Below are 19,920 nucleotides of genomic sequence, written 5' to 3' on the forward strand. Positions count from 1 at the left end.
TCTCTCTGTCTGAAAGACTGATGGTCAACAGTTTGGTGATTAATCACTGATCCTTTAGCTGAGTGGAAAAAGAGTTACTGTACAGCACAAAATTATTATGACCCAAGGGGGTCGTTACTGAAAAGAATGAATCTTAGTTTATATACAAAGCTTTCATATCTGAAAACTAACTGCTGTGACTTGTCTGGGAGACTGGACTAAATACTTAAAAGAAAGAAACACAAAAAACCCCATATGCATTGCATACTTGCTCAGCTAACAGTGTTGGTCCCTTCTTGTCTGTTCACTATACAGACTGTTGTATTTGTGTTACCAGAAACTCCTGAGCAAGATTTTAAAGGTGAATAGGTAAGATGTGAATTATCACTGTTAACATTGTAATAGTGTCTAGAGGCCCCAATGTCCTGGGCTCTATACAGACACATAGTAAAACAAGCACCTTGCTCACAGGAACCAACATATAATTTTCGGACAAGATATAACAAGTGCATTTTGCAAACAACAGGAGGGACGGTAACCCTGACAAGATCACATGGTTACGTAAGGTAGTGCACAGCTAGAGTCTGATGTGATTGTGTAGTATTGTATCTTCATTTGTGTTGGTTCTTCTAGTCTCCAGATAGCTTCCTTCTCAGGGTTTTGTATTGCTGCCCATCACCATGTTATGGGAGTATATCCATTTGTGATTATGGATTGACAGATTTCATAAACTAAGCAAGGTGTAGGAGAGGATATTAACTTCACTGTCTTAGCTAAACTTTAATTTGGATAGTAACATTTAGAATACCTAAAAATTCCCCTGGAGCTTCAGTCAATATGGAGTTGGGTTTCCTGTCCCAAACTATTGTGTAGCACTGCTGCATGCTTCTTGTTTAGTAACTGCTGTGTTTTCAGCTCCAGTGGTGACTGCATTTCAGGAGGGTGAGTGAAGCATTTCATTTATATGTACAGTATCTCAGGGTCCAGCAAACTGACCTACATAGGCAGATGCCTGTGCCCTTCAAGGTTGTAAGGGTTTGCCTGTGAAGATTACATTGCCGTGCTTTTGGGGATCCTTCAGTATGAAAGGCATAGTATGAAATGTTTAGTCCTCATTTCCTCTATAATGACTCCCTCCCTTAACTAGAATTCAATTATATAAGAACGGCCATACTGGGTCAGACCAAAGGTCCACCTACCCAATATCCTGTTTACCAACAGTGGCTAATGCTAGGTGCCCCAGAGGGAATGAACGGAACAGGTAATCATCTAGTGATCTTTTCCCTGTCACTCATTCCCAGCTTCTGGCAAACAGAGGGTAGGGACACCATCCCTGCCTATCTGGCTAATAGCCATTAATGGACATATACTCCATGAATTTATCTAGTTCTTTTTTGAACATTTACACTAATATGCCTGACAACAGCCTGTACGCTGCACATCTTTAGGTAGATTTCAGCCACTTAGGACATGTTCCTTTCCTTAATATGTACATATACATGGATTGGTTTGGTGAATTTCCATCAGCTCTTATTGGGGCAGAAAAGAAGACTAAGCTAATATAGTAGTATGAAATAATACCTACTAGCTGATGCTTAGAATGAAAACTTAAATCCTAAATTTGGCATGCCCCATCACACTAATATTTTTTAAAATAGCCTACATGCTCCTTTCCCTAACTGAATCAAATTGTGTGCATGGCCCTGAAATGTGGACTTGTTCTTCCCAGTTAATTTTATTTTTATGCCACACAAGCAGCTAAGCTTAACTGGGAGAACACTTAAAATGATGTTTCTTTTCTTTCTTTCTTTTCTTTGCTTTTCTTTTTAAAGAAAAAAGCTTTGTTACCAGAGCAACTGGTACATCTTGTGCAGCTTAATCTGTGAAAGATACAGAGAACCCTCCTTCCCCCTCCCCCCAAAGCCAACCCACACACGCCCACATGCCGGTATGTCACGTTAACTTTTGTGCTTTCTGAATAGTTCAAGGGAAAGGTGCTTTTATGCTTCAAGCCTATAGAACACAGGTTCTAAATGAATCTTTTTTTGTTACCATGAATTAATAATTTCTGATCACTATTTTCAATTTTTTCCCCTCAAGTGTATGATAGAAGAGGATGGTGTGAGGGCCATCAGAATAACCATGGGATTACGAAATGACATTTGTCCACACTGTCCCCTGTGTCAGCTTTGCTTTGGCAGCAGGCAATGCAATAGTAGCTGTAGATGTTTGAATAAAAATAAACTCAAGATGCAGGATGAGGGCACAGTACTGTGTGGTGCAAAAGGCATGGGAGAAGGAGAGGCAGAAAAGGAGTTTTCCTGTTGCTACCGCTGGCCATGTAGATGGCTGAGGTGTATGGTTAAAGGGAGGGGCAGGCATTTGGAGAAATGGCTCATATCCATTGATAAGAGGTCACTTGACTGGGAGCAAGTTCTATTGGGTTTATGGTCCTTTTATGTGGGTGAATCCATAGCAGATGACTTGGGGGCCATAATGAGTTAAAAGGGCCTTAGAATATTTTTTAAAGGTACATTTCCAAAACACTCTAACTTAAAACTGTCTGAATATTGCCAAACTTCTCAGAAACAAACGGTACCCTACGATGAGCTGCAACATGCAACATTTCAGGATGATCAGTAAATTCTAGGAACAGTTGAAAATTAGGCTTATCACGAGGAGCTAGCTTCAACCTGGGCTAGGGAGTTGACTACCTACTATTGCCCCTTTGCTGCAAGGGAACTGCACTAGATGTAGTGCAAATAATCCCACAGTATTGTGTTTCTTGCATTATAAACACACATGCTGAGCCATCAGCCCATGCTGGAGAGCACTGTGACATCAATGTTTTGAAATGTGAGCTAATCATTTGTTGTAAATATAAGAGGCCAAAGTTGCTCAGAACTGGGTCTTATAACCACTTTCCAGCTTGGCTCCTGTGGAGAAATTGCTGAGAACATTGTTTTCATAGTGGTCAGGGACTATACACCTATTCATTGTGGCAATGCCTACACCAAAAAAAAATAAAAAATTATCACCCATATTCTAGCAACAGCAACATAGATACAGCTCCTTGAGACACAGTTGGATATCTTTAATGAAAAGTGAAAGTAGTGATGGATGAGAAGCTGTATCGATCTCTACAGTGGCACCCACAGCTGTACGCCTGTCCGTACCATTGGGAGGGATGCAGAGTCATGAGCGTTGCAATTGCAGCAGTGAGGAGGAGCAGCACTGGCTGCCTCACTGCCCACTCAGATTTGGCACCAGGGCACCTCTGTCATGATTTGGGTGGGTGGAGTGAGGGGAACTGCAGGGCTAAAGTTGAGTGACTGGTGTTGTGACTTAAAGAACATGGGTCACAACACTGCTCAGAAGGCCCATGGGGCCAAACCTGAGCAGTGCTATGACACCCCTGCCCATGCTCACTCACTCAAGTTTGGCCCTTCCACACTCTTTCCTCTCCCCTCCCCCAGTCATGATAGAGGCCTGTGTCCCCTTTGCTCTCCCACAGGACTTGCTCAGAGACTACCGCGAGCGTCACTGCATGGGGGAGCTGGCCAGGGGAGGTGGGAAGCCTTGGGGTGTACTATAATGAAAACTTCTAGGGGTGCCCCTCAGTCTATGAATGTTGTATGGGACTTGGTCAGTGAGGCCAAATTATGGTAGAACTATAGTGGGCTATTAAAATATCCTGTATGAATGTATTGATCTAACTTGGGGTGGGGGTGGGGATGGGGATGGGGCTGTGGGAAGAGCGAAGAGGAAAGCAACACACCAGAGCTAGATAATATCCCATCCCAGCTCACACTTGAAAGATGATGGGGTGAGTTGTTAGCTTTGAAGGCCTTGCCTGTGTCCTATCTCTAGCCAGTTGCATGCCTTGTTTTGGCCAAAACTTGGAGCCTGGAGATCAAAAGAGCACTAAACAGTAAAAAAGCCCTTTTTTGGGGGGGGAGGGGGATGGGAGGTGCCGCTTGTCACATGCTGGCTACGGTGGGAGGCGCAGAGAGGCTGTGGAGGAGTCTAGAGAAGTGGGCCCTTTGGCCTTAGGGAAGAGCTAGACAGGCAAACAACCTCCTCAGTTTTATTGTTTTAAGACATGTCTTCTCTGAAATGCTTTTGTTCTAAATAAATAATGCTTTGCTTTAACAAAGTGGTTTGGCCACTGATTTCCACCGTTGTTGCCCGAGACGGAACAGAACTGCAGGGCTTGAGGCTAAGGTATGTGGGACTGTAGCCAAGGTCTTGTCTGAGAGAGGGGGGATCCTGTATCCCACCCCCAAGACAGAAGTGACAGCTAGAGTCCTGAGACCTGATGGGATTGCACTTGAAGACACCATGAGGGTTCAGAGGTGCAATTTGCTTGGTAACTTTGAGAGAAGTAAAGGAAGGTTGTTTTGATATCTGATGCAGTGTATTGGCAGCAGACCCCAAGGTATTTACCAACTGCAAAAGAATATTCAAACATACAAATATTTCAGAGTAAGTTTCTTCTTTCAAGGTCTAATTTAGAAATGCTTAGCATTTGGAACGTGTTTAGGGCCAGATCCTTAACTAGTGCAAAGCAGCACAGCCCATAGAGTATAGTGGAGCTATGCCAATTTCCGTGATTTTAGGATCTGGCCCCTACTGTATTTTGCGGGTAGTGAACCAAGACCAAGGATGGAGAAGGGCAGTGGTAATGTGCGTTTTGTCATGTGACAGACTGGAATAGGTTGGTAGAGGCACCATGGTGTGCAGTGCCAGCGCTCTCATGAAGCAGAGAGGATCTTTAAGTGGATTAATTACTTCTTAGATTTTAGAAGCATCAGAAATATTAAGTTTGTGATTAAATTGTGGGATTCCTTGCCTGTTCAGAAGTCTCTCTTCCTCATTTTAATGTTAATGGTGCAATGTGCTGTCATCAGGGAAGTGAGCTCAGTGGGATTTTCTGGGGAAAGTGTGCCTGGAGTGGGGAGACGCACAGTTGTTGTGGTTTTCAATGAATGTTAATTTTTTTTTTGCAAGCTGAAATTTTATGCGACTTTGTGAGGATTGAAAAAACTAACTAATTTCTTCCAGGAAATCCTTCCCTTAATAAGCAATCTTAATTCCAGGCTTTCATCCAAGCTATTTCTTGTTTAGTTGTGTTTGTTTTTTTTTTTTTTTTAGTCTAAGGTTCTGATCCTGAAATGAGCTCTATTTGGAAGGCAATGGGACTTCACTCAGGAACTGAACCTCATTGCAGGATTGGAACTGAAAGCAATAAATTCCTAAGATCAGGGAGTATGTCTGACTCTCTGCTTCCCATAACCCTGCATCTCTCTGATGCATAATATATCTTTCTAGTTATTATCTAAATATGATAGGCATTTTTTCCAGGCATTTTTAGTTTTGGTCCCTTTAAAATTTTGAGTTCTATTTGAAAAGAAAACTAGAAATAACCTGTTCTGGATATGACTGATTTTAAAAGTGTGTGTGTGTGTGTGTGTGTGTGTGTGTGTGTGTGTGTGTCTTTTTAAATGTGTAGAGTGGGTGCCATTAAAATCTTAACATTTGCCACCCTTCAGTATTTGTGATACCACGGGATATCTCTCTCTAAGCAGAGGAAAATACTGTTCTAGGTGTCAAATACTAGATTTTTAATGGCACTAAGGCTAGCTTGATGAAGTGACTTGTTTATCAGATAAGATATAATGATTGGAAAGGTGGTCCAGTGGTTAGGGCACTTGCCTGAGACATAGACCTGGGTTCAAGTCTCCGCTCTACTACAGATTTCCTGTGTGACTTTGGGCAAGTTACTTGGTCTTTTTCTGTGTCTGTTTCTCCTGTAAATTGGGGCAATAGCACTTCAGTCTCATGGGAGTATTAGAAGACTAAATATATTAAAGATTGAGGTATTCTCATAGGATGGTACTGAGGGTGTCTAAGTACCCAATATAATACATCACACAGTAATGCCCTAAATAGTGTACCAGCATTTTGAAAGCACAAAGCACATTTCAAAGTCATTTCCTATAACAATGAAATGCAGCTATGAAGCGGTTCACTTTAAAAAAACAAACAAAAAACCCCAAGCCACAAAACTTTGATTGTTGCCCTTTAAAACACAGTGAATGTCTCCAATTAATAGGTCAATTCTAACAACATTGATCTTAAAAAAAACTGCGTTTCAGAATACTTTGGTGGTATTGTGTCTCTGAACTTGATTCTCTAAGAGCACTCTTTCAATAGTTTAAAGGGAGTGAGCAGAAGAGGGGGGAATGCTATCCTGTGAATGTTTGTTCAGACTGTATTTTTGAAGCTTTGGTGGTCACTGGGGTTTGTGTCTTCAGAGACATTTTCTTGCTTGTCATTTTTTTTCTCTGTTCAAATGTTGATGTGGTTTGACTTGCTGTTGAAATCTGACTTGGAAGAGCTGAAGGAAAAAGATGCCTAAGGGGAGCCAGTTGGATCTCTCTGCATCTCCTGCTCATGAATCTTTGAAAGCTGACTGCAGCGTTAAACATCTCTTTTGAACGTCGCCGTTTGTTCTTAGGCTTACCTGAAAAGCCCTTTGTACTAATTACCTAAAGATGGAATATGCCAAACAAATATGGGCTGCTTCTGAATGTCTTTTTTTTGGGGGGTGGGGGAGGGAAGAAGGGGTAGGCATGTTTTCCATTTGATTCGAATGGCAGTCTGGCCTAATTTTTTTTCTTTTGTGAGAGTTTGCTTGTGAAAAGGATCTGGACTGACAGCCTAAGAGACTGAAGCTCTCTCTTTATTCACCAGAGATACCATAATAGTGCAAACTTCCCTGCTATGGGAAGGTAGTTTTGTCTCCAGACCCGTTCAGTCCCTGGCTTTTCAGCTTAGATAGCCAATAAAGGGGTCAATTAGGGCCTCAAGAGGCACAGCACTGTCATTTATAGTCTTCTGCGTAAAAATGAAAGGTAAAAAGTAATTAACGAGAGAGGGTGCTGGGGATCCTATGCCATGATTAGTGAGAGAACTGTTGTAAAACTGCCAAACTATTTCTGCTTAGTAACAGGAACAAGGCCAAAGAAGGGACAGCATAGATAAGTAAGGTATCAGACACCATTATCTTTCAATGAGACACCATCCTTCTCTTAATTTGCACACCTAGGGAGGAGGCACACAAAGGGCATTGGAGGTCTCCTTAGCATAGAAATCTAGGCCTGGCACTTAATCCACACATGGCCACCATTTCTTGGGCTCCCTGATGCACACCACATGAGGCTTGGCAGGATAAAGGCTTTTGTATCTGGTTCTTGTGATGTGAACACTAAGTACTTCTGAGAATACTAGACTCTCTTAATGACTGTGCCCTGCCAAGTGAATGACTTCCAGTTGCTACAAACATGCAGTGGGTTTGAACTGGGAACAGAGAGGTTAAAGGCTGTGTACCTTTACCAGTCCAGGAGCCATTCTGTCCTATGACTCTTTTTATACATCTTTCCACCAAATGCATCCGATGAAGTGAGCTGTAGCTCACGAAAGCTTAGGCTCTAATAAATTTGTTAGTCTCTAAGGTGCCACAAGTACTCCTTTTCTTTTTCTGTTTTAAGACTCTCCAATTTCTACGATGTACTCACTGGAGCAAGAATGATATTGACTGTCAGCCATGCTTCCTTTCACTCCTTATCAGGTTAGCTCTCCTTAGAAGAGGAAGCCATTTTAGGTCTAGCTGTGATAAACCACTTGAGACGAGGATTGACAGGTTCCCCAAATTTATCTACCTTAAATATAGAAAACTATTTGTTCCTCTGTTCCTGAAGTTCCCTTCTGTCACATTCTGAGTGATCCTACAAAAAGGATCAAAGCACCGAGGTTGTTTGCTATTGCAGACTGTGCATACATGTGCTGCCCTTCCCCTTCTACTCTAATCTTCTAAACTGGACAGTTGATTACCTCTGAGCCCCTCAGTTTCATACACAAATGCAGCTGATCAGTCCCACGGGAAACAACTGTTGGCTCAACCATCAACGGAACATACCTAAAGCATTAGGAACCCGGGTCCTTGGTTATTGTTAAGGCTAGTTGGTTTTGTCATTGTGAAAAAACATGAAAGTCATAATTGAGGGTTTTTTTTTAAAAAGTCACACCATATTTTAATTCTTATGTTTTATATTAGAAAGTATTTATAGCTACCAGTAGCAGTTTAAAAATACATGAAGATAGCAAAATGCCAACAAAAAATACTTAGCTTGGATTGTAAACTCTTTAGGGCAGCAACCATCTTTTTGTTCTGTTGGTACAGAGCCTAGCCCAACGGAGTCCATCTGACCTGATGTCCTACCTTTTGACAGTGGTCAACACCAGAAGCTTAAAACAAGGATATTCAAATCCTCACCGGGTCTGATTCTGGAATACTTTCTTCTTGGCTTTAGCTGGTGAACAGAGAACACTTGGAAATAGGAGCGATCATAATCCCTTTAATTTTATCCAAGCAAATATAGGTGCAAATGGCCAGTAAGTTTCTAAAATGTTTGTATCCATGTTTAAATGGGATATTTTAATATTTTACATCTAAAATTGAGTTTAAGCATGGAGGTGGGGGGGGGGGGGGGAAGTAATATGGTGCAGTGTGTAAGAAATGAGCTTGTGCAATGACAAGACCAGATAATTTTATAGATCATCTCACTAGCTTGGTTTGAAAGCTGTGCTGACTTTATTTAATGATCTCCAGTGGAGATAAGATGCATTTCTTGATCTTTATCTCAATGAAAACCACTTGTGTTGTGTACTTGCAGCATGAAGGGGTGATGCTCGACCTCTGCTGTTGGGAATGTACAATAGAGAATGTTTTAGTTTAATTATATTTGAATGTCCATTTACTTGATTGAATTTTCTGCTACAGGAATTCTTTTAAAGCTGATATGTTGAAATCAAAATAAATAGTAGTACTGGTTTGTTGCTATCACTTAATTCAGGGGAGATATTGTGAGTAGCAGGCTCAATGTGAAGATGCTTGGCTTAAAGTCAAAATTGAATGAGATGGCGAGCAGTATGAGAGCAATATTACAGTTATAACATGAAGGTGCTTACTGGTTACAAGGTAAAAACTCTAATCCTTTTCTTCTTTACGGGTCAGTAGCCTCCTTTCATGGAATAACTGCAGCATAGCCATATGTTTGTGCTTCAAGTCTGAACCAGGAGAGTCTGGGATTGCCACCACCCAGTTGTGCATTGTGAGCACACCTGTACATGATATTTATTATAGGGGCAAGAGCCTTGTTGGCCTGTAGGAGGGGAAGCTGGGGAGAGGGATGGAAAGGAGAGAAAAGCATCTAAAGAGTTGTTGCTGAATCCTTGCTTGGGGACCATATGAGGGTTAGTTGGAATTGCAGGTCTTGTCTATCCTTACTTCACCAGGGGGCACAGTGCCCCAAAGGGTGCACTGAGGTGGTAAGGTCATTGCTCTGCACCTGCTGCACCAGCCAGTAAAATTGGCAGGGTGGAGAGTAAGGTGTTCCACAAATGGAGTAGTAGCAGGTGTGAAGCCTTTGCTTCCAGTGGACACCATGTTTCCCTCAGCTGAGCTCCCATAAGAACCATCTGCCTCCCATTGTTGCTCCTAAGTACTGAAACTACCCCAGAATGATTATACAAATCCCTGTAATCTGATTTGCTCATGGTGCTTATGCACAGCAAACATCTGCATCTAGTAAGGTGTACTCCTTTTAGTAGGTAGATAAGAATGGCTATACTGGGTCAGACTAGTGGCCTATCCAGCCCAGTATTCTGTCTTCCAACAGTGGCTGGTGCCAGATGCTTCAGAGGGAATGAACAGAACAGGACGGTTATCGACTCATCCATTCCCTGTTGTCCAGTCCCAGCATCTGGCAGTTAGAGGTGTAGGGACACTCAGAGCATGTGGTTGCATCCCTGACCATCGTGGCTAATAGCTATAGATGGACCTATCCTCCATGAACTTATCTAGTTCTTTTTTGAACTCTGTTATACTTTTGGCCTTCACAACATCCCGCGGCAACAAGTTCCACAGGTTGACTGTGTGAAGAACGACTTCCTTGTGTTTGTTTTAAACCTGCTGCTTATTAATTTCATTGGGTGACCCCTGCTCTTGTGTTATGTGAAGGGGGTAAATAGCACTTTCTCCACACCATTCAATACTTATAGCCCCCTATCATATCTTCCATTATTTGTCCCTTTTCTGAGCTGAGCAATCCCAGTCGTCTTAATCTTTCCTCATATGGAAGCTGTTCCATATCCCTAATTATTTTTATTTGCTCTTGTCTCTACCTTTTCTAATTCTAACATCATTGTTTGAACTGTGGCAACCAGAAATGAGTGAAATATTCAGGTGTGGGGGTACCATGGCTTTATGTAGTGGCATTATGATATTTTCTGTCTTATTATCTATTATTTTCCTAATGCTTCCTAACACTGTTAGCTTTGTACATTTTTTTTAACTGTCCCTGCACTCTGAATGGCTGAGACCATCCCATATGCAGTGTTGCCACTCACAATTCTGCAGTTTTTCTTAAAGCCCCAATTTCTAGAGTCAGATGATTAAATGAATTGTGGAAAAAGACTGAAAATGTGAGCCCCATAGGCTCACAAAACAGAATTCCAATTAAAAAGAAACTTTTAACAAATCTTATGATTGACAGAAATCTCATGACCTTTCGGGGGTATGGCTCAGATCTTCTTTGAGGTTTGGCAATATTCCATTTATTTATCACTGTTCTGTCTGAATCTGGTTTACTTCAGAATGAGGAGTGGAAATAAAGCAGAGGCATTGAAATAGGAATTTTACGATAGCAATCCCTTTTCTGATGGAACTGTTCAGATCTCTCTTCACATTCATGCTACACCACTGCTGCTGCTATGTTAGTTTTATCTTCACAAATGCTGCTTTAAGGACCATGCTGAGTAATTTAGATATTTTAATCCTACCAGCTGCAATCCTAACTTTTTTACTGCCTTTGGATGCCAACTGATAAAATCCTTCAAAATGTTTTGATGATTTAAGCCTTCATTTGTGGCCTGACTCTGTAAAATGTTGAGCAGCTGACAATTCAGTGGGAGCCGAAGGTACTTGGTACAGACACCTTGCAGGGTCGAGCTGTGATTGCCCACAGAGAGACACTCCAGTGAGCTGCTTTCTCTAGGCTTCTCTGTGCTGCAGCTGTGACATGAGGCCTGATTTTCCTTCCACTTTGTCAGGACTAATTCATCAGTGGTGGAATATAATAAAAGCCTTTTGTTTGGAAGATCAGTCAACTGTTTCTTTTTGTTTGTGTTTTTATTTTAAGCGAAATTTCAAATTTACACCAGGGATTCCATAATATTGCTAGATTTAATATTGCTGCTGCTCAGATGACTTCTGGCTAGTAGGGGTGTTTTTTGATAGCCATAACAAGTCACAAAGCTGGCTTAATATCTGTGGTCTGAGCACTAGAATAGCAGGGACTAATGAGAAGCCATTTGTATTACATGTTCATTTTCTCAGAATACATTTTCTCTTGTTCTCCTTTCGAAAATATTGTTCTCAAGCAAGGGAGTGCTCTGGAGAGCTCCAGCCAGACATGTACCTCAGAGCTGGTACTAGCTAGCTGCTATATCAGCATATATCGTGTGTGTTAAAGTTGCCAGTTTTGATTAGACATATTCCTGCAGATTTTGTCATGTGACATAATCTTTAATTAAAGATTAATCTTTAATTCCTGGAGAATCCAGAACAATCGTGGAGGGTTGGCAACCCGTGTATGTGTATGCACTGGGGGAATAAAAGGGTAGTTTAGTCCTTTTTGCTAATGTTTCCTTCCTGGCCTCTGCACCTCCCCGTCTTTGCCTGAGGTGAAAGAATGTTCCCGTCATGGCAAACGTTCTGGTTGCAATTTTTTACCTTGCTGTTTCACTGTATGTTTATAATACTTTTTATTTGGATATACAATGCCTTGTGCTCTAGTGCCCAATCCAATCGTTCAAAAATCATGAGTCAGGCCTAAAAATTGTGATTGGCTTACATTACTAAGATTTCAGAGTAGCAACCATGTTAGTCTGTATTCTCAAAAAGAAAAGGAGTACTTGTGGCACCTTAGAGACTAACAAATTTATTTGAGCATAAGCTTTAGTGAGCTGTAGCTCACGAAAGCTTATGCTCAAATAAATTTTAGTCTCTAAGGTGCCACAAGTACTCCTTTTCTTATTACTAAGATTTGCCTTTTGGTTTTGGAGCTTTAGGTTTCAGACTTTCTAGCTCTTCTCGGCAACCAGGATGACTAAAAGTTGTGGGTTTTTTTGTTTGTTTTGTTTTGTTTTTTTTAATGGAAACTGGGATTCTCATGTAACCACCTGACTCCAGGACCAGGGGTTTTAAATAAAAGTCCAAATGTTAATGAGACTTGTGAGAATAGAAAGAGTGGAAAATGCTGCTTGTACTTGGCATAGGGATTATGTGCTTCAGGGACTTCAGTGAGAGCAATCTCAAGACCAAACCCCATTCTATGTCATTAATGGAAAGAAGATTGATTTAAGCCAAATTTCTGGGAAGAGTCAGTTCAAGATGACCTTGTGAGTTGAAAGTTTTGCACAAAAGTTTCAAGGCTGGTTGAGGTCTTTTCATTTTAAACCCAGCCATAAGCTGACCCAAAAGATAGGCAACAAATTGTCAGGAAGTATTAAATTTGAAATCCTTTATTTTTATTGTTAAGTAAACCAAATTCCATTTCTCTAGTTGCAGAACTCTGCAACATACAGCTACATTTCACTTTAAGAAACTACATAAAAGAGCCTAAAGGAAGCAGAAGTTTTGTCCCCCAAAGCTGAAGAAGTCCAGTATCCCGTGAATGAAAGAATCCATCACACAGGAAATGAGTACTCATTTACTATCTACATGAAGTCCTGTGACAGATGAACAGCAAATGGCCCTAACAGATAAACATTAAGATCTCCTGTGGATTTTTAATGAACTAAGATCAACAAAGAAGTTGCTGGGAGCTGAATAAATTGAGGAGTAACAGAATCTTAAGAAGAAAAGGAGTACTTGTGGCACCTTAGAGACTAACAAATTTATTTGAGCATAAGCTTTCGTGAGCTACAGCTCACTTGCAGACAATGGCGTAACATTCTTTTTCGCTGACTGACCAGTTGCTTTCCCTCTCAGACGGCTTCTTGCTGAGAAACGCTACAGGGTGGAATTCTTGATCCAGTCCTTCCTGCATTAAAACTGCTCCCACACCACGCTTGGACGCATCTGTGGTTACTAGGATCGGTTTGTCAAAGTCTGGGGCCTTTAGCACAGAGTCAGACATGAGTGTCGCTTTAAGCTGGTTAAAGGCCTTCTGACACTCTTTGGTCTGCTGAATGGCATTTGGCTGTTTCTTTTTGGTTAGGTCTGTCAGTGGGGCGGCAATTTGGCTGTATTGCGGTACAAATCGCCTGTAATAATCGGCCAAGCCTAAGAAGGATTGAACCTGTTTCTTTGACTTTCTACAGGTCAAAGTGGATGCTATCCAAAAGTGGCCTGTCCCAAAGTCAAAGAAACAGGTTTAATCCTTCTTAGGCTTGGCTGGTTATTACAGGCGATATGTACCGCAATACAGCCAAATTGCCACCCCTCTGACAGACCTAACCAAAAAGAAACAGCCAAATGCCATTCAGCGGACCGAAGAGTGTCAGAAAGCCATTAACCAGCTTAAAGCTTAAAGACACTCATGTCTGACTCCGTGCTCAGGGCCCCAGACTTTGACAAACCGTTTCTAGTAACCACAGATGCGTCCAAGCGTGGTGTGGGAGCAGTTTTAATGCAGGAAGGACCGGATCAAGAATTCCACCGTGTAGTGTTTCTCAGCAAGAAGCTGTCTGAGAGAGAAAGCAACTGATCAGTCAGTGAAAAAGAATGTTACGCCATTGTCTACGCTCTGGAAAACTACGCCCATATGTTTGAGGACGGCATTTCCACCTGCAAACCGACCATGCTGCGCTACAGTGGCTTCATACCGCCACGGGAAATAACAAAAAACTTATTCAGTGGAGTTTAGCTCTCCAAGATTTTGATTTCGACATCCAACACATCTCAGGAGCTTCTAACAGAGTGGCTGATGCACTCTCCCATGAAAGTTTCCCAGAATCAACTGGTTAAAATCGTCCTTGAGATGTGGAAAATATTGTTAGTCTTTATATACTTGGTAGTAGATTTAGAGATGCATGTGTCTTATTAACTCTGTTTTCTCCTAGAGCTCCAGGAAGAAATCACAGCCAGCGTTCCCCCCTATTGTGATTTGGGGGGCGTGTCATAAATATAAAGGGAAGGGTAAACACCTTTAAATCCTTCCTGGCCAGAGGAAAAATCCTTTCACCTGTAAAGGGTTAAGAAGCTAGGATAACCTCACTGGCACCTGACCAAAATGACCAATGAGGAGACAAGATACTTTCAAAGCTGGAGGGGGGAAGAAACAAAGGTTCTCTCTGCCTGTGTGATAGTTTTGCCGGGAACAGAAAAGGAATGGAGTCTTAGAACTTAGTAAGTAATCTAGCTAGATATGCGTTAAATTCTGTTTTGTTTAAATGGCTGATAAAATAAGCTGTGCTGAATGGAATGTATATTCCTGTTTTTTGTGGGTTTTTTTGTAACTTAAGGTTTTGCCTAGAGGGATTCTCTGTTTTGAATCTGATTACCCTGTAAAGTATTTACCATCCTGATTTTACAGAGGTGATTCTTTTACTTTTTTTTTTTTTTCAATTAAAATTCTTCTTTTAAGAACCTGATTGCTTTTTCATTGTTCTTAAGATCCAAAGGTTTGGATCTGTGTTCACCTATGCAAATTGGTGAGGATTTTTATCAAGCCTTCCCCAGGAAAGGGGGTGTAGGGCTTGGGATGAAGTGAGCTGTAGCTCACAAAAGCTTATGCTCAAATAAATTTGTTAGTCTCTAAGGTGCCACAAGTACTCCTTTTCTTTTTGCGAATACAGACTAACACGGCTGCTACTCTGAAACCTGTCAGAATCTTAAGAGTCTGTGAAAAGTCAAATTATTGCAGTCTGTGATAAAAAGTTAAAAGGTAGAGTATATAAAACTGTAATTTGACCCACCCTAACATACAGAACAGAGACTTGAACAGCCACAAGAAAAGAATCAGTAAGCTCTTCATCAGGAAATTAAAATGGTGAGATGGTCAAATGGTTGGCCTTATCTGGTAGGAAATGACATAAGGTTGCGTAGGGCCAAATGTGAGTTGCCCCAACTGAAGGAGGAGGATAGACTACATTGGTGTGGACATCTCTAGTAGAGACTTGAATTGTATTGGTAGGATGGCCTTTGCAATGATCATGGATTGAAGGCCAAAGGCTTGGTACATGGATCAGATATTAGCAGAGCTTAGAGAAACCAGCCAGGCATACAATCATGAGATTTGTAAGAAAGCTATAAAACATGCTGACCCCCATTAAGGAAATCTCTTTAAGATACTACAAGGAAGAGCAGTTGGGTTCAATACATTGTCTGATGATTCATCAAAATCTCTGTTAGTAGCAAAGTAGCATGCCCATTCTGGTAGTGATGTTGCAGTAGTAGTAGTAATCTGTGGTGCAGTAAAACTCTCCTTTAACTGTCAGTATTATTGGGGTTTATTTCCTCTTTGCCTGCAAGCTACTAAGGATACATAATTCATAACATATGAGTAGGTCTTATTCCAGCTGGCCATGCACATTGCTGTATATGTATACCAGACTCTCCTACATGACTCAAGATTACAGTGAACTTGCTTATTACTTGAGCAAGGACATATGTGATGCAGGAAGAGACTTTGATCCTGCATGAACGAACTACAAAACTATTGTTACAACAACTGTGTTTAATCCATGTGATACACTTTTCTGATGCAGTTAGAACAAACATAGTGTGAACCGTGCACCCACGCTGAAACTTTTCGTTCTCCACCATGGTTGAACTGTGTGCATCCACATCTACTATGCTACCTGCCTGTGTTTTTGTATCAGTGCATTCTGGGGCATATTTGGGAAGTTACCCCACAGTGCCTCAGCAATGGATAGAGTACCAGAGGGCATCCATGCAAAGCAGCACCATCAGTAAATGATGTAATTTATTGTAGGATGCATTGCTATATGAGGAAGGTTGGCCAAACCAATTAAACCAGTACCACACTGGTTAAAGGAAAACAACCATCTACTAGGCTAGACCTGTGGCAGGGACAAAAAAAGTCTTATCTTCCTTTGTTACTGACGTGATACAGAGATACAAGTTATGCTTAGAAAGGAGCAGGGTTATGCCCCTACAAATGTTCAGTGTTGTAGAGTGAGCAAGGGCTAGAATTGTTATATATGAGCCATGTCGCCCCCTATTGGCTGGGCAGAGCTAAAAGAACCCAGTACTCCTAGCAGTTACTGAATTTCTCTTCTAGCCTGAGTTCCAACTCCCAAGATGAGTGTGTGCACAATTTATCTAGTCACGTAAACTTATTTCAGCATGTAAAACAGGAAAAAATGAAATGTGACTAGTAACTTGATAAAGCTCAAGTATACAATTTAAAACTTCTTTTCCTATTTGGGCCCATTCTCAGCCTTCTTTTTGAATGCAAGAACTACCAGCTCTTGAAGAAGAGATGAGTTAATTATCATTTAATAAAAGAACAGAGTACCAATTTAAGGAAACGGGCAATATGGCTGGAGCTGAGTATAAAGAATTTGACTTGCATCACATGGGAGTTGTTAATCACAGCAACTCCCAGGAGATAAGCCTGCTTGAGAGGTGGTTATGTTGGATGCACCATTCGTTATAATTTAAAATTAGATACTGTACAAGAGCTAATAATGCTAAAATAACTGTAGGAAAGCATTTTAATTAAAAATTAGAAAAATGGGAGGGAGAGTCTATTAATAAAGGAAAATAAGTATTCACTGCTGTTGTGAAATGGGGTAATTTAGAAGAAATGCTCTGCTATGTTTTCAAGCAAAACAGAGCTTGCACCTTTCAATTTCAGGGTTCTGAGATCAAAATACCATGGGGCAGTCTGATGATATAATTCTTCACTGGAATGAGGTCATCAATAATTCTTGCCTGGGCGTGATTTACACAGTTGTCAGCATCTGAATCACCATAATATATCTCTGCCTGGGAAAAATGCTGCATTTGGTTAAAAAAAAAAAGGGGGGGGGGGAGAAAAAAGCCCCCAGAGCAATAGCTTTTCAGATAGTTGGTTCACTGCTAATAAAGGCTACTGGAAAGGGATTCCTATTTGAATGTATCATAGGTAATGTTCAGGCATTGCAAGCAAGTACAAGGTCAAACTGTGTCCTTTGAGGAGAAATAGGTGACTAGCACTGTCCATTGCAGATAATACATGTGTAATTTCAAGAAAAGTACATCTGAAATGAAGATTAAAGGGGCTGTGCACTCATGCACAGGGAAAGGCAGCAGGGAGGGCGAGAAAGTGGAGACAAAATTAGGGAGGAAAGGACTATTATCTCTTGGTGACTGATAAGCTATAACTCTTCTAAATGAGAGATTCAAAGAGGGAGAACAAACAGCTCAGTAACCTGGGAGAGGGTGGGATTCTTCTCTAGCACCTTCCAGCTGGTGATCTTAAGGAGCTTTAAAAACTAATTAAGCCTCTCAAACTTGCCTCCTCTCCCTGTGTGGCTGGCATTAGCCCCATCTTGCAGATGAGAAAACTGATAAAGAGGTTATGGCTACCTACATCTGTAAGTGTCCACTTATTTTGGGCACCTCCGTTTTTGGGTGTCCAATATGAGTGAGGCACAAAGGGGCCTAACTTTCAGATGAGCTGAGCCCCATTCTGCTCTCACAGGAGTAAATCACAATTCTGTGTATTTAGTATCTCTGAAAATAAAAGTCCTGGATGACTTAATGCATACTTTTTGAAAATGTAGGCCTCAGTAATTTAGGCCAGTAATTTTGCCAAAGATCCTATAAGAAGTTCATGGACTAGAAGAGAACCTGGACCTTCTGAGTGACAGTCCTGAGCCAAAAGACCATCCTTCCCACTATGGAAAGTTGAAATCTCCTGCTGTGTTGCCTAGTCCCATGGCATCTAACTGATCAGCGGTAGAGTTGGTTGGAATATGCTGGTGTGTTGAAGCAGAAATGTTTTGTGAAGACACTTTTTTGGTTTTGACAGATGTTTTTGAGGGATACTCTGTAATCTGGGATGTGGCCAGGGGAGAAAAACCCCTCTGCTTTGAATCAGGAAGATCAGTAGGGTGACCAGATAACAACTGGGGAAAAAATAGGACGGGGTGGAGGGTAATACGCACGAATCTAAGAAAAAGTCCCCAAAAATGGGACTGTCTCTTTAAAATGGGACATCTGGTAACCCTTACAGATCAGGGACTTGATTCGGGATCGTCTGCATGCAGACTAGCACCCTAACCACCAGTCTACACTCACTCATAGTCCAGGTGATATTTCAACTCCTCTTCTCAAATTGCAAACTGACATTTCGACACAATTCCGTTTTTGCAAAAATGTTGGGGTGGTTTTGTTTTTGTTCTAACATGGAATGAAAACAAATTTTGAAACTTCCAAAGCTGCCGTGAAACAGAATGGGCTTCCTCTGGTCAGCTGTATTCAGCAGTTACGTGTGTTTTATACACTTATTTCAGTAGGGTATGAGAGATTCAAATTTACAGTCTGCCACCTAACCCTTTGGGAATTTACAATTGTGTGTGATATGAGATCAGCTCCTTTTGTATCGGGAACAAAAAATGAAAACTAAATTGCATCCACCAGGAGACCACAATTAAGATTGTGCTCTGAACATATTTTGATGAAAACTGAAACGGGTAGAAAAAACACTGGATCAATTAAAGATAATCTATGCTGTGAACTAGACTAAGTATCAATCAACAATATACAGTTGTACATCTTTGCACTACTCAGGGCCTGATCCTGAGCTCAGTGGGAATTTTGTCTGCTTAAGAAGTAGAGGACTGGTCTCCAAAGGCCTGATCTAAAGTCTTTGAAATCACTAGGGGGTCTTTCTATTTACTTTACTCGGTTTTGGATCAGGTCTGAAGTGAAGAATCTGTGACAAGAATTCTTGGTTGATCAAAGACTCTGTATTGTACAAATCCCCCACAAGTAATATCATAGGCAGAGCAATCTAAAATGAGTGAGAGGCAAGAATAGTTACTGAAAATACCAGGATATAAATTGAGAGATAATGAATCCTTATCAAAGGACCATGGCGATGGTTGTTTTTAATATAAAGCAGCATCAGAAAAATAAACTATATAGACGTCTTACAGAATGTCATTCAATAATTTGATTTTTTCTTTTCTGGGAAAATTGACACCTCACTATTAGTGAAGCCTTTATTCTGTATTCTGCTTACGTGTATGGTTTCTTTAAAATCACTAAAATGCTTCACCATGGGCATGCAAAAGTGATTTGAAATCTGGTGAAATGTCTGTATTTCAATAATGGTAAATAATTTACACATGAACCTTTTGGGGACTGTACCTCTGATTCATTATTCTATTACTCCATTTTATTCTGGTTTAATGTTTAGAATAAAACAGTTTCACAGTATTAAACTGGAATAACTCCATGATTCAGGACCTTTTGTCTGAATAATCCCTTACTTCTAAGTACTAAGTTCTAAGTGGCAAGGGTTTAAAAATGCCTGTATTCTATTTAACACACTTGTTCAATGGATTGTCTTAATATTCATGCTAATATACTATACAACAAATTATTTCAATATACAGTATGTATTGTACTACCCTGATCTCTCATGGACTAACCTACAAAGGCTCATCCTTGTAGGTCTTAATGGATGCAAATATTTGTTTAAAAAAAACCACACCAAAAAATAAATATTTGTGTATAGCACAAATAATGTGCAGCAATTATAACCCATTTTATTGGTAGTGGTAGTATTTTTGTAAGGATATCAGCAAATTGCTCTCATTCCATGTGCCATCCGTAATCTATGAACATCTCAAAAA

At 40.8% G+C, this 19,920-nt stretch overlaps 1 protein-coding gene and 1 long non-coding RNA gene across 32 annotated transcripts in view; both read left to right on the forward strand.

Moving 5' to 3' along the window:
• TNIK (TRAF2 and NCK interacting kinase) overlaps positions 1–19,920 on the forward strand; it is a 308,457-nt gene that overhangs the window by 60,045 nt on the left and 228,492 nt on the right. The gene's annotated exons all lie outside the window — the stretch shown is intronic.
• LOC122455658 lies at positions 4,551–11,961 on the forward strand. Its single transcript, XR_006274023.1, has 3 exons — positions 4,551–4,568; positions 10,064–10,066; positions 11,577–11,961. It is a non-coding gene; the product is annotated as an uncharacterized LOC122455658 (long non-coding RNA).

The sequence above is a fragment of the Dermochelys coriacea genome, chromosome 9, assembly GCF_009764565.3.
Source record: "Dermochelys coriacea isolate rDerCor1 chromosome 9, rDerCor1.pri.v4, whole genome shotgun sequence".
NCBI classification, from domain to species: Eukaryota; Metazoa; Chordata; order Testudines; family Dermochelyidae; genus Dermochelys; species Dermochelys coriacea.